Genomic DNA, 12,962 nt, shown 5'->3' on the forward strand with positions numbered 1-12,962 from the left:
TGTCCACTTCAGCTTTAGAATACCACGCCTGCGTCTTCCTCCTCCAAACCCAGGCCAGACCTCAGGGGACCACTCTGAGCAGAGGTGGCCCCCTTGGCCTCCACGAGCTAGGGCTCCACCGGCTAGGGAAAAGCTAGCACAAAACCATGAAACTGGCAGAAAGTGAAGGGAGGAGGGGACGGATTCCCTGGGGTGTCTAATATTGTAGCAATTCACATGGGAGGTAAAGATGAGGTTTGGATGAAGACTGACAGATTCGAACTGAGGCAGCAAGAGGAAGTACCAGCGCCTGACCTACTCCATGTAGAATGTTTTTGTTCGGCCCCAAATGATTCCATTTAAGGGGCAGACCAGTTTTACAAATGACAGCAAAGCCTTGCTGAGATCCACATTCTTTCCTTCAGATGTACGCCAGCTCCCTTCTTGCGCCAGTTACATACTCCTTCTTAAATTAACCCTCTATCCATGCTTTAGGAAATAACCTTTAACCGTACTCTATGAAAAACTGCTAAGATGCCAGATTAAAACAGAAGCATAACTTTGGACTGTGTCTTCTTATCAACATTTACGAACACGGGTATTACGTTTACTATGAACTTTGAGATTCAACTACATTGTCCATGTTGCAAATGTTATCTAAATCTCTCTGAGTAGAAGGTACTATGTGAATGGGAAAGGGGGGTGCCTACGAGAGTGTACACTTCAGTTTAATGTATATAAGGCCATTCTTTAAAAAAGAACTATTTACAGAGAAACTGGTTGCCTGGAGTAGACAAGTTTACTTCATAATTATATAGTTTTGGATTCACTTTGGGTTCTAATTCTAGCTTAGCTCATGGTAAGTGCTTAATAAATAGTGACTATCCATGTTGTGAGATGGTGAACTCACCTTCACACTGTGAGTTCCAACACCAAGCTGTCATCTCTGGCTCTGCCTCATGCACGGGGTATGAAGGTGGACCAGAGACCACCAAGGTCCCTCCCAGGTCCCAGCCTGGGGCTTCATTTCAGTGTCTCTGCCCATTTCTGATCTGGCAATATTCCCTCAGCTCACTAGGAAGGACACTGAAGAAATGTCCATTCATAACCCGCTATATAAATGTTAGCTCTCATTACTACTGTTATTATTATTTCCTCTGATACTGTCCTTCTACTAACTTTATCATCCCTGCTTTTGTTTTATTCCTCTGTGTGTGTGTGTGTGTTTAATGGTATGTAAATATTCTTGCAAGCCAACTCAAATCCTCAGTAGTAGATAGATGAAGTCAGAGAGAATGAAATAAAATAACTCCTACAGTTTATTATAAATGACACTAATAACAATAGGTAACATTCACTTAACACTCATGCATCAGGCACTGTGGGAGGTGTTATATATACATTATTTCATTTAATACTCATTAGAACCCTAAAAGGTAAGTACTAGTATTAGGATCCTCATTTTACAGATAAGGAAATTGAGTCTTAGAAAAGTCAAGTAAGTCACTCAAGGTCCCATCTAATAAGCTGTGGTCTAACCTAACAATTTTGCAGCACAGCCTACAAAAATCTCATATTAATGGATATGTACTCCCATATATTTTTAAAATTTGAATACTGAATATTTTTTATTTGAATCTTGAATACAGGGACTCCAGAAAACAAAAATAAGCCACTTAATCTAGTAAACAGGTGACAACACTGAGTTCATTTGGTCTCAATCTCACAGTTCAAGACACTGTTGAGAAGAAAGGGCCCACAGAGTAACCAGGTCATGTTCGTCTAAGTGGTCTTTGAGCATCAAATTAAAATTTCTAGCTTTCTCATCCAGTGTATGATTTCACTCAATGTTCAGAATGGGCAAATCTAGAGGCAGGAAGTTAGAACAGTGGTTGCCTAGGGCTGGGTAAGGAAGAGAGGGGAGTAGGGAGAGTGGGTACAAGGTCTCCTTTAGGAGGTACCAAAAATGTTCTAAAATTAGATTATGGTGATGGTTACACAACTCTGTAAATACGCTAAAGAATACAGAATTGTACGCTTTGAAGGGGTTAACTTTGTCATGTGTAAATTATACAATAACAATAAAGTTGTTAAAAAATAATTCCCTCGCCTGCGCTTCCAGAGCTTGTGCTCTGCAATGGGAGAGGCCACAACAGTGAGAGGCCCGCGTACCGCAAAAAAATAAAAAATAAAAAAAAATAAAAAATAATTCCCAGGGTTCAGTATCCAGTGATCTCTAGTCACTCCTTGTGGCTGCTGTCTTTCAGAACAAACATGGAAACCAGATGTGCGTTAAGTAAGCCTTTACCCAAGAACAAAATGTTCGAACAACAATGATGAGAATAAAGACCACGCCTGTGAAGCTGGGAAGTTTTCCTTGGAAGCCATAATGAGCCGTCAGCTTCTTTCTCCAATGTCATCAGGTAAGTGCTGAATGGTATTAGCTTCTGATTTTTACCAACCCAGGAAAAATGGAAAAATAATTTCATTCCTCATTACTAAAATGTTTGTAAGTGGACAGAATGTAATACTAAAACCAGCAGCAATAGGGGAATCAAAAGACCTCAAAAGGCCCCAAAAGACTCCAGTCAAGTCGACTAGAACCTTGTGACCTTGGGGACTCAATCATTCTGGGCTTTGGGGACCTCATCTGTAAAAGGAGGAGGAGGAAGAAGGAAGTCAACTATTCCAAGGTTCTCTTCCACCTTCATTATTCCAGTCAAATCATATCTTCCAAGGACCATCTCACTGTGTTGACCTGTCCCATTCTAAACATCAGCAACTGCCCTTGGACCAATGAAGAGTTATCAAAACATCTGGACACACTGGAAATCCATGAAAGTGTCTTTCCTGGATTGTTGTTTCAAGTATTTAAGTGAGCATCTTCCCACATCCCTTATTAAATAAACTATATATCTTATAATTTAATCAGCTATAATGTCTGATTAAGACTTTAAACCTGGTGCCTAAAAATCAAAAGGCACTTTCCTAAAATAATGCAAAAATGCAGCAAAATAATTGCTCTCCAAAGTAAAAATATCCTCTCCTTTATAAAGACTGATCTTCCTTAACGCTAACCTGTCACTCCGAATCTATTTTAATTTTTATTATAAAAATAATAAATTCTTCTTAAAGGAAACCTTAAGTTTACAAACTATCTGAGGAAATTAAAAGCATTCTTAGAGTTACCACCTTAAATAGATTATGGGTGATGTTAACTTACTATTAAATTTTTGTATATCTTGCTTTTATTTTTCTCTCTCCATGAATAGTTTTTATGTTTTCAAATATAAGAGAATCATATTTTTAAATATTAATATGCAGAAAAGTATAAGGAGAAAATTAAAACTGCCAGAAATTCCCACCTTTAAAATAATCCCTAAATCCCAATTAACTTAAGGTGATCATCCATTCTGTTCTCTCCCTAAGCATAACACATACAGAGACAGGTACCTTTTATTTTATTTTTATTTATTTATTTTATTTATTTATTTTTGGCTACGTTGGGTCTTTGTTGCTGTGCACGGGCTTTCTCTAGTTGCGGCGAGTGGGGGCTACTCTTCTTCCCCGCGCGCGGGCTTCTCATTGCAGTGGCTTCTCTTGTTGCGGAGCACGGGCTCTAGGCACATGGGCTCAGTAGTTGTGGCTCTCAGGCTCAGTAGTTGTGGCACACGGGCTTTGTTGCTCCGCGGCATGTGGGATCTTCCGGGACCAAGGTTTGAACCCGTGTCCCCTGCATTGGCAGGCAGATTTTTAACCACTGCACCACCAGGGAAGCCCCAGGGCAGGTATATTTTAAACATAACCAAGTACGTGATGCACAAATAGTTTACTATCCAGTGTTTTATCTTAAATATCTATCATCACCATTTCCTCCAATTACAGTTTTTCTTAAGTAAAACGGTAGTAGTTGCATAATGATCCATTATGCAGTTTTCTTTTATTGTATATTTTGATTATTTCCAACTTTTCATGACAATAAATAACACTTCAATGAGTATTTCTGTAGTTAAAGCTTTTGCACTCCTACCTGGAAAATTCCAATCTATTGCCCTATTCCTTTTGTGATTTCCTCTATTGGTTTTAGGAAGAGAAAGTGCTTCCCCATCCAAATAATAAAACCGTTTGATTTCTTTCTTTCTTTCTTTTTTTAAAATATAACTCCTTAACCTATGGACTGTATTTTTACATATTTTTAAAGGTTCCAACCTAATTTGTCACATGTTTACGTTTTGGCCCAATCTAGAGTAAGTTATTTGCCCCACATTTTCAAATGCACATTTATGTTTTTAAAGGAAATACGTGTCTCATACTCCTGGTTCTCCACTAAGCCTCAGTAAGCCTTCAGGACTGACAAAATAATCAGAGCTTTGATTATCAGCAGGAAATCATACTGGGCAGGAAGGAAGAGGACACTCATACAGGCCAAATTAAAGCTAAACAATCAAAAGGTCCAAGTTCGAGCCTTAGTGGTTTTATCATTTTAGCATTAAAAAGTCTCAAAAGTTCCAAGATTAGCTTGTGTAGTTAAAAGACAGTTTTCAACTGTGGGCTTATTTGCCACGTGGACTGGTCACCACTGATCTCAGTTACTGACCACGAGTAAGCTCTACATCCTGCCACTGGTCACTGGTTCTTGCCACTGGTCCCCAGCAGAACATGTGAGAAAGCAGAGTACAAGCTCACCCACACAAACACCCAGTAGGAAAAGGACACAAAGGACATGCCTTACTGGTTGACAGTGGGTCAACAGAAGCATCTTTGAGTAGGAAGCGCAGCACAGATATCAGTATTTACGTGGTTGCTTCTCATTAATAATAAAGACTGGATTATATTTCCCAAAGACATCAACTCCTCGTACCATTTTCTCCCCACCACAGCACTCCTCTGAGGCATAATACTATTACTGCTGACTAGCTGCTATGACTTGGGACAAATTATGTAACTTCCCTGGGACAGTTTCATCAACTGTAAAATGGGGATAATAAAGACAATTGACCCCTTAGGGTTGTTGTGAGGATTACATGAGAGGCTTAGACCAGAGACTGCCTTTAGGAAATGCTTTTTGCGTGTTAGTTGTTATTATTACTATTACCACTCCCTCTACTACTCCTGCCACAGGTACTAATATCTTCAACCCCAGAAATGCCAGAAGGGCAAACTTAAATTGGCTTCTTCAGAAGGAACCAAGGAACTGGGGAAGTCTATGGTCAGATCAGCCCTGGGAGTAGAATCTGTCCTCAGCCTTTGCAATCCCTCTGGGAAGTTAGTATGCCCTGTCATTATTAAAATAGTTCATTTCTGCGGTGGGCGGCATCACAGTCTCCCTTGCTTTCTGCCCCACTTTCTGATATGTAAACACAAGACCCCTGCACATCGGCACCTTCAGTGAGCAGGGTTAGGAGCAAGAACTCAGCGGGTCAGGCATGAAAAAGGCAGGGGTGGCTGTACAAGATGACTCTGACAAGGCCAGAAACTGCAAATCAAGAACCGACAGCTCCCCAAACAGGCACCTCGAAGATGAAGACGGTGGGCAGGAAATGAGAGTGATCTGGGGTGTGAATGGAACCAGACAACAGGTGAACATTTATCATAAAGGTTCAGCAGTCAGAAAACCCACTCCTGACATCATGATTCCTCCTGGTTATTCATTTCTTTCCTCTAAGTCCTTACCTTCTACTGACATTTAACCTTCCTGATGTTTCGAGTGTGGGCCAATGCATGTTGAAATAATGGATCATCAACTACGTTCATAACCATCTGAGATTTATGAGGCATCAAGGGTACTTTTGACTGTTAACAAGAAAGCATGTTGGATAAAAATTAATCGGCTCAAAGCTTAACCTGATATGGAACGGGAAAAATGTCCGTCTCTACTTGATTTTAGCCAAAAAGCAGAGATGTCACAAAACTAAACCAGTCTGGCAAGATGAGAACAAAACTGCAATGTGTGTGCCAAGCCTGGAATCAGGAATAAGATTTGCCTCCATCCCAAATTACAGATTTTGAGCACTCTATTGTACAGTCTTTTTTTTTCCCCTCATGTTTGGAGGAAGCTTATTGTAATGAATATCCTTTGGGAAAACCCTAAAATCTGGTTTTTAAGGAGTTTCCCCTCTTACTCTAGCCTTTGCCACATTGTCTATTTCTGTTTCTAATCAGTACTGTTCTGTTATCATCTGTAGAAGAAAAGGCTGCGAAGCACTTGGGAACACAGAAACTGAGACTTACCAGATCTAAATGAGCTTTACGTGAGCTTTTTAAGACTTATCCATGCCAGCTAAGAGCAAACAGGTAATCAACAAGTAAAATGTCTTAACACAGTCCTTTAAATCATTGAGGAGCTACAATCAGATTTACAGAAGTCTTCTTTAAAATTTTAAGTTAATAGCATTTAATAATTAATAATACCACATATGCAGTACTAGCATATATTAAGCAAGTCATAGCAATCTCTGCTCTTTTTTTTTTGGATTTACTGTTGAAGAAAATATCTGCAGAGGCAGGGGTAATAATACAGCTGTACAATTGTGTCTTGAGGGGGATAAAGTACAGTTAACTTTGCAATCCTGAGATAGCATGCAGCCATAACTTTGCAACTTCAGCCTCAGCAGAGATAGGACTGGGATCTTTAAACTTTAGCAAATCACCTCAAAGATTTCTTTAAGTACCTACTTCTGTCTCCCTTCTCCCTCAATTTTATATTTTTAAACACAGGAGAACCTGAGAGAACAGACCCTTTCTGAAACACTGTATTTCCCAGCGGGGGAAAAAAGAGGAGACTCAAATGGCAATAACAGAAGCATAATAGCATATTTTAAAACACCCATACTGGGACTTCCCTGGTGGCACAGTGGTTAAGAATCCGCCTGCCAGAGCAGGGGACACAGGTTCGAGCCCTGGTCTGGGAAGATCCCACATGCCGCGGAGCAACTAAGCCCGTGCGTCACAAATACTGAGCCTGCGCTCTACAGCCCGTGAACCACGACTACTGAGCCTGCGAGCCACAACTACTGAAGCCCACGCGCCTAGAGCCCGTGATCCACAACAAGAGAAGCCACCGCAATGAGAAGCCCATGCACCGCAACTAGAGAAGGCCCACGCACAGCAACAAAGACCCCAATGCAGCCAAAAACAAACAAATACATTTATTAAAAAAAAAACCCACCAGCGCTTACCTCAAACTAAAGCATACATAAAGTAACATAAAAGTCAATATATTTCATAAAGTGTTGCAAACTTGAAAACACCATCAAATCAAACTACGTACTCTTGTGAAACAACTTCATGCTGGATTGCTTTGGTGACAAGTAAACAAAGGTAATATCGCTCTCTAGATGTCTAAGTTAATGAAGTTAAGGAAGATATTCTCCTGATACTTCGCTCTATTGACTTAATTTCATTTCAATACTGTTAGCGATCCTTTCATTGTCTTACAAGGCACACCGTTTCGACAGTCATATTTATTCCTAGAGGAATCACTTAAGAATAAAAACAGTGATCACTAAGGAAGAGATTCAGTCCAGCTTGATCCACCTACACTCTGCCCACGTCAACTGCTATGTAGGTGTTTTCTGAGGCATTCTAGGAAAATGTCAGACTTTTCAAAAAGAAAATTAAAATCATATTCTGGTTCCTTGTAACTATAAGCGGTAGGCCCCAGAGAAAACAATGCATCAGGCAAGCACGCAGAGGGTGTGAAGGACGACACCACTGGCTGGGGCACTACACACTGCTGTCTCCCGTTCCATAAAGTAAAATCGACCATGTATAAAATCATAGTTATTCCTAGAAAATATAATGGGAAGACACAAAGAAAGGAATTCTGAAAAAGGAATTGAAAATGCATGTGAACAGGTACAAACCTCTAGACTGCACATCCAACACATAAATGTCATTTCTTCTTGGCTTCCACCTGCATTTAATATTGTCCAGCAATGCATACATTACAAGGAGAACCATAACCCCCAGACCTCCGTGGGATCGACGAACTCACATTATTTTCTAAAAGAACGCAGCAACAGCACAAATGCTATGCTGACTGTCATGTCATCGCCCCGGGAGGACAGAAAGAAAATCTGACACATGCAGCAGAAAGTTCAAAACCTTATTTACTAACCTGGTGCCCCTGTGAAAGTAGTCGCTTCATATTGCTTGAAAGAAAGAATCCTTACTATGAAACTAATCTCCAAAGCAGCTGATAGCCGACAGGGGAAGAAAAAACTGAATACCCCGAGAATCCACAGACACGGGGAAAGCAGTGTGTTCCCAAGCCCCGTTTTTGGCCAACTCCCCAAAGGCCACTTAAGTCATAGCCAAGCCCACAAAGCACTTTAGCCTATAAGCTTTAGTAATGAACTTGAAACCACTCCCATATGTTAAATAGACACTGGGCTGCTGTGAGAAATAAAACTCACATACAGAATGAGCTAAGGCTTCAGGCTTCATCTTTGTACTTGCTACCCAAGAAAACTGTAACACACCAGCTGAAACAAAGAGCACTCTCATTCCCTTCTTGCCCCTCAGATGCTGTATTAAAGTGACTCATTCATTTTAAACAAGAGGAATACAGTCTGCCCTCCACTAGTGCCATGAAATGAGTTTTATATTGTTGCCTAAATTGGTGGTGGTGGTGATGGAACATATAGCACTATAATTTCACATTGTCTAAGAGGGACCACATGAAGTTATTGCTTCTGAGAACCAAAGGCACATACTACCACTATTTCTAGATTTTTAAAATACATTAAATAAGCATAAAACCTCATTAATCACTAAAGTCTAACAATTAGGTTCAAGAGGAAAACTTATGAAAGCATTATCTAACTTCTGATTCTAACTTAGTGTCTGTAACTGTGAAAATCACTCATAATTCAAATTCACCATCTACAGTTAGGTTATATTATAAAATAAAAAAGTTTTTTGGTGGTTTTGTAGTTTTTTATAGTTTAAACTGGGACTTATGACTCACAATGGTTTCAAAGTAAGAAATTTATTTTTCATTCTAGAAAAATGTAATTTATAATTTAAAGCATTTATATCTTAAAAAAATAATGTTCCAGTATATCGCTTAAGAATAAAAATCCGGGCTTCCCTGGTGGCGCAGTGGTTGAGAGTCCGCCTGCCGATGCAGGGGACACGGGTTCGTGCCCCGGTCCGGGAAGATCCCACATGCCGCGGAGCGGCTGGGCCCGTGAGCCATGGCCGCTGAGCCTGCGCGTCCGGAGCCTGTGCTCCGCAGCGGGAGAGGCCACAACAGTGAGAGGCCCGCGTACCGCAAAAAAAAAAAAAGAATAAAAATCCATGCCCTGCTTTTTAACATGAAGTGTTCACAGTTATACACAATCTTCCCCTAATTTTCAATGCCAAGAGCAGTTTTAATTCTTGTTTCCATGATTTCTATCTTATTTAAATAAGACCTATTTAACATAATGGTCAAGGTTACCAAATTTAATGTTTCTTCTGAGCCATAAAGATGGGACCAAATATTCCGAGGAAGGGGCTTCCCTGGTGGCGCAGTGGTTGAGAGTCCGCCTGCCGATGCAGAGGACACGGGTTCGTGCCCCGGTCTGGGAAGATCCCACATGCCGCGGAGTGGCTAGGCCCGTGAGCCATGGCCGCTGAGCCTGCGCGTCTGGAGCCTGTGCTCCGCAACGGGAGATGCCACAACAGTGAGAGGCCCGCGTACCGCAAAAAACAAACAAACAAACAAACAAAAAATATTCCGAGGAAAACTTGATTCACTTGTTGCCAAGTAGATTTACATGTATTTCCGGTAAAATTCAAGTTACTCAAAACCTATGAAACAGAAGTCATTAGCATATTAGCTCAACAAGATCAGGCATGAAAAGCCCTGAAACTCCCTCAGATCTAACACTCACCCTGCTGGCCTCTTCTACGCACTCCCAGGGTCAGGGCTGAACAGTTTCTCCAGGGGTCACTTCAGAATGACAGGGCAAGACAGCCACCTCAGTGAGAAAACCAGCCTCAAGCCCTGGCCCATGCCTTATAAAGGAGCCAGTGCCCCACCTGGTGGCAAAACGTAGAAAAGGCTGAAACAGTTAAACCTCAGGGGAAATACTGCTTCAATGTTGAAAGAAAAAGGGAAGAAAAGGATCAGTTATAAGAGCACATTAATGTCACAAACAATGTGTGGTAGGAATCATGAAAAGTTTCTTCCCTCAGAGCACAATATTTATAGAGGATATGAAAACACTCATGCAAAAAAAAAGTAATTACATTCAAAACCATCTTTTTATGTGGATTGGTTTGCAAGCATATATGATGATATGCATTCCCAGAGAAATCCTCTGATAAATAATATTGATCTCTCTTCTACCCAAAGGGCTGCAAGAAAAATTCCTGTGAGATCAACATAATCTCTGAAATGGAAGAACCATGGATAAATCCCCAACTCAACTAGCTAACTGCTGGTGGGACCGTGTCTCCATCATTCTGTTAAGAGGCTGTATCCCCAGGAGTCCTCCTACCTTTCTTTCAAAAAGTATTTCCTTTTGTCTCACATAAATTATTTCTGCTAAAATCAACGTTCTGATATCAACCTCAATGGAGATGAAGAAGAGTTAAATATTGGGTTTCGAATTACACAGCAGTCTTTAATAAAACTCCAGCAAAAATAAAAGTATAGTAGGATGTGACTTTTAAACGAGCCCAAGCCACATTACTGAAACTAAAACTAATAACAATAGCTGATATTTAAGCTCTCAGTATAAGCCAGGCATGGTTCTAAAGGGCTTCAGGAGATTAATTCATTTATATCACACAAATCCATAATTATGCCAGTTTCACAGATGAGAAAACTGAGGCATCTAAAGGGTATCTTGCCAACAGCTAGTGGCGGAGCTGGGATTAGAACCCAGGTCATTTGGCTCTGAAGTCAGCGCCGCTAACCGCATACTTTGATAATGCTGTCCTCCCGGGTGCACACCACTGGTGAAACCCTGCCAGACTCTGCTCAAATGCAAGGGAGCAGGAGTTGGTTGGACAAGAACTGCTCTATGGACAGTCCTCATAACGGCACAGGCTGGGAAAGGCTGTCCAGCCAAGCAGCCGCAGAACTGAGACCTGGAGGCCATGAGGCAGGTAAGGAATCCCCAGGCAGAAGGCACTCACTCTGTCTGCCAAGGAAAAGGGGGAAGTGAGGAGTGGGCCGCTGGAGGGACCATAGGGAGCTTGGTGAGGCTGGGGGACCAACAGAAGAAAACTTTGTGAGGGAGGCGGGAGTCCTCTGATGTCACATCATGGAGGTAAAGAGACATGACCAAGACATTTTAAACCACAGTGTGTACATGTTGGAAAGAGAAGTAAGAAGGAACTAAGCCCTGTAGGGTACGCAGGAATTTAGAAGACGTTGCAGGTAAAGAAAAGGGCAGACCAGCGCTTTAAAATGTACAAGTCTACACTTCCATAAACATTATCAAGGAGGCTAGGGCGGTAACCCTGGCCACAGCAGCGCTCACTTACTTGCTCAAGCTAGGTCTGGGGCCTGAGCCACGTGGAAGTTGTTAATGCTACCAACAGAACAGGGAACACAGGAGGAAGAGCAGGCTGGCGGGAGGAGCAGGGGTGGGATAGACAAGCCGAGGAGTTGGCTTTTGGAGACCAAGGCCGAGTGCAAAGTCCTGTGGGTCGTCCAGGGTTGATGTGCAGTGGGCTGCAGGAGATACAAGTCTGGTGCTCCTGTCCCCTGCATGGACGGGAGGCACACATCTAGGGTGACAGCAGCTGGAGGGCAGCAGTGGGGCACACAGCGTAAGAGGAAAGGGTGAAGTTTCAAGGCAAGAGGTATCTGAGGATTTCAGAGAGAATTCAGGACATGGGTAGGGAAATTTTTTTTTTTTTTTTTTTTTGCGGTACGCGGGCCTCTCACTGTTGTGGCCTCTCCCGTTGCGGAGCACAGGCTCCGGATGCGCAGGCTCAGCGGCCACGGCTCACGGGCCCAGCCGCTCCGTGGCATGTGGGATCTTCCCGGACCGGGGCATGAACCCGTGTCCCCTGCATCGGCAGGTGGACTCTCAACCACTGCGCCACCAGGGAAGCCCGGGAAATTTTTTGTTTTAATTTTTACTCACCTTTAACTGAAATTTAGCATCCCCTTCAATTACAAATGTAGGCAATAATTCACGGTAAAATTAGGTGTAACTTGACTTGTCACAAGTAGAAATCAAAGACATCTTCATATCACAGTACAGTATTGTAAGTATCTCAAAGTATCGTTTCCGCTCATTACTACCCCAAAATTACAGTAGTTATTAAATCTGCCACTAGCTCTTGGTAGGTAGTGTGTTAATAAGGGGTGGATATTATTATATTATTACTTTCTTGGTATAGCTGTATATCAGTTTAATCGGTTTCCTTGGTAACCCTATGCATACTAATTTTCATGTCTGATATTTTCGCTGTAAGAATCTTTACTGCAAGCAGTTCTGCTGCACAGCTAATTGGCCATAAGACAATTTTGCCGTAAAAGATGAAATAATGAAACTAAAATAGGGACATTAAAAAGGACATAACAAAACATGAAAAACTAATAACAAAATTTTTAAAGTATCTTCTTAGTGAAAGCAATGATACGTCCTTTCTCAAAGTCAGTCATTAAGGATTCAGGATCTCGTGTTGAACATAAGTTCTTCATGGTTTAAAAAAAAGTCTGCTGTAAGGCTCTTCAGATTTCCCTGGAAGTAAACCGAACAGACAAGGGATGCTGCTATTTACCTATGTCACGTATATACACGTATATGTAAAGTAGTACATATCTGGACTGCATTTATATGTTCCATGACAGTCCTTGTATTTCACCAAATCATCTAAGCCAGTTTCTATGCCAAATACGAAAATTTTGTCTACATCATGTTCTCCACTATCAAAGAGCAAACAAATTTCACCATTTTCATAAAACTTATCAAGAATCATGTAACCAATTTCTTTCTAGGAGATGAGAAGCTTGATTCTTCCTTTGCCTC

Source organism: Grampus griseus, assembly GCF_964374135.1.
Source record: "Grampus griseus genome assembly, chromosome: 5".
Classification (NCBI taxonomy): Eukaryota; Metazoa; Chordata; class Mammalia; order Artiodactyla; family Delphinidae; genus Grampus; species Grampus griseus.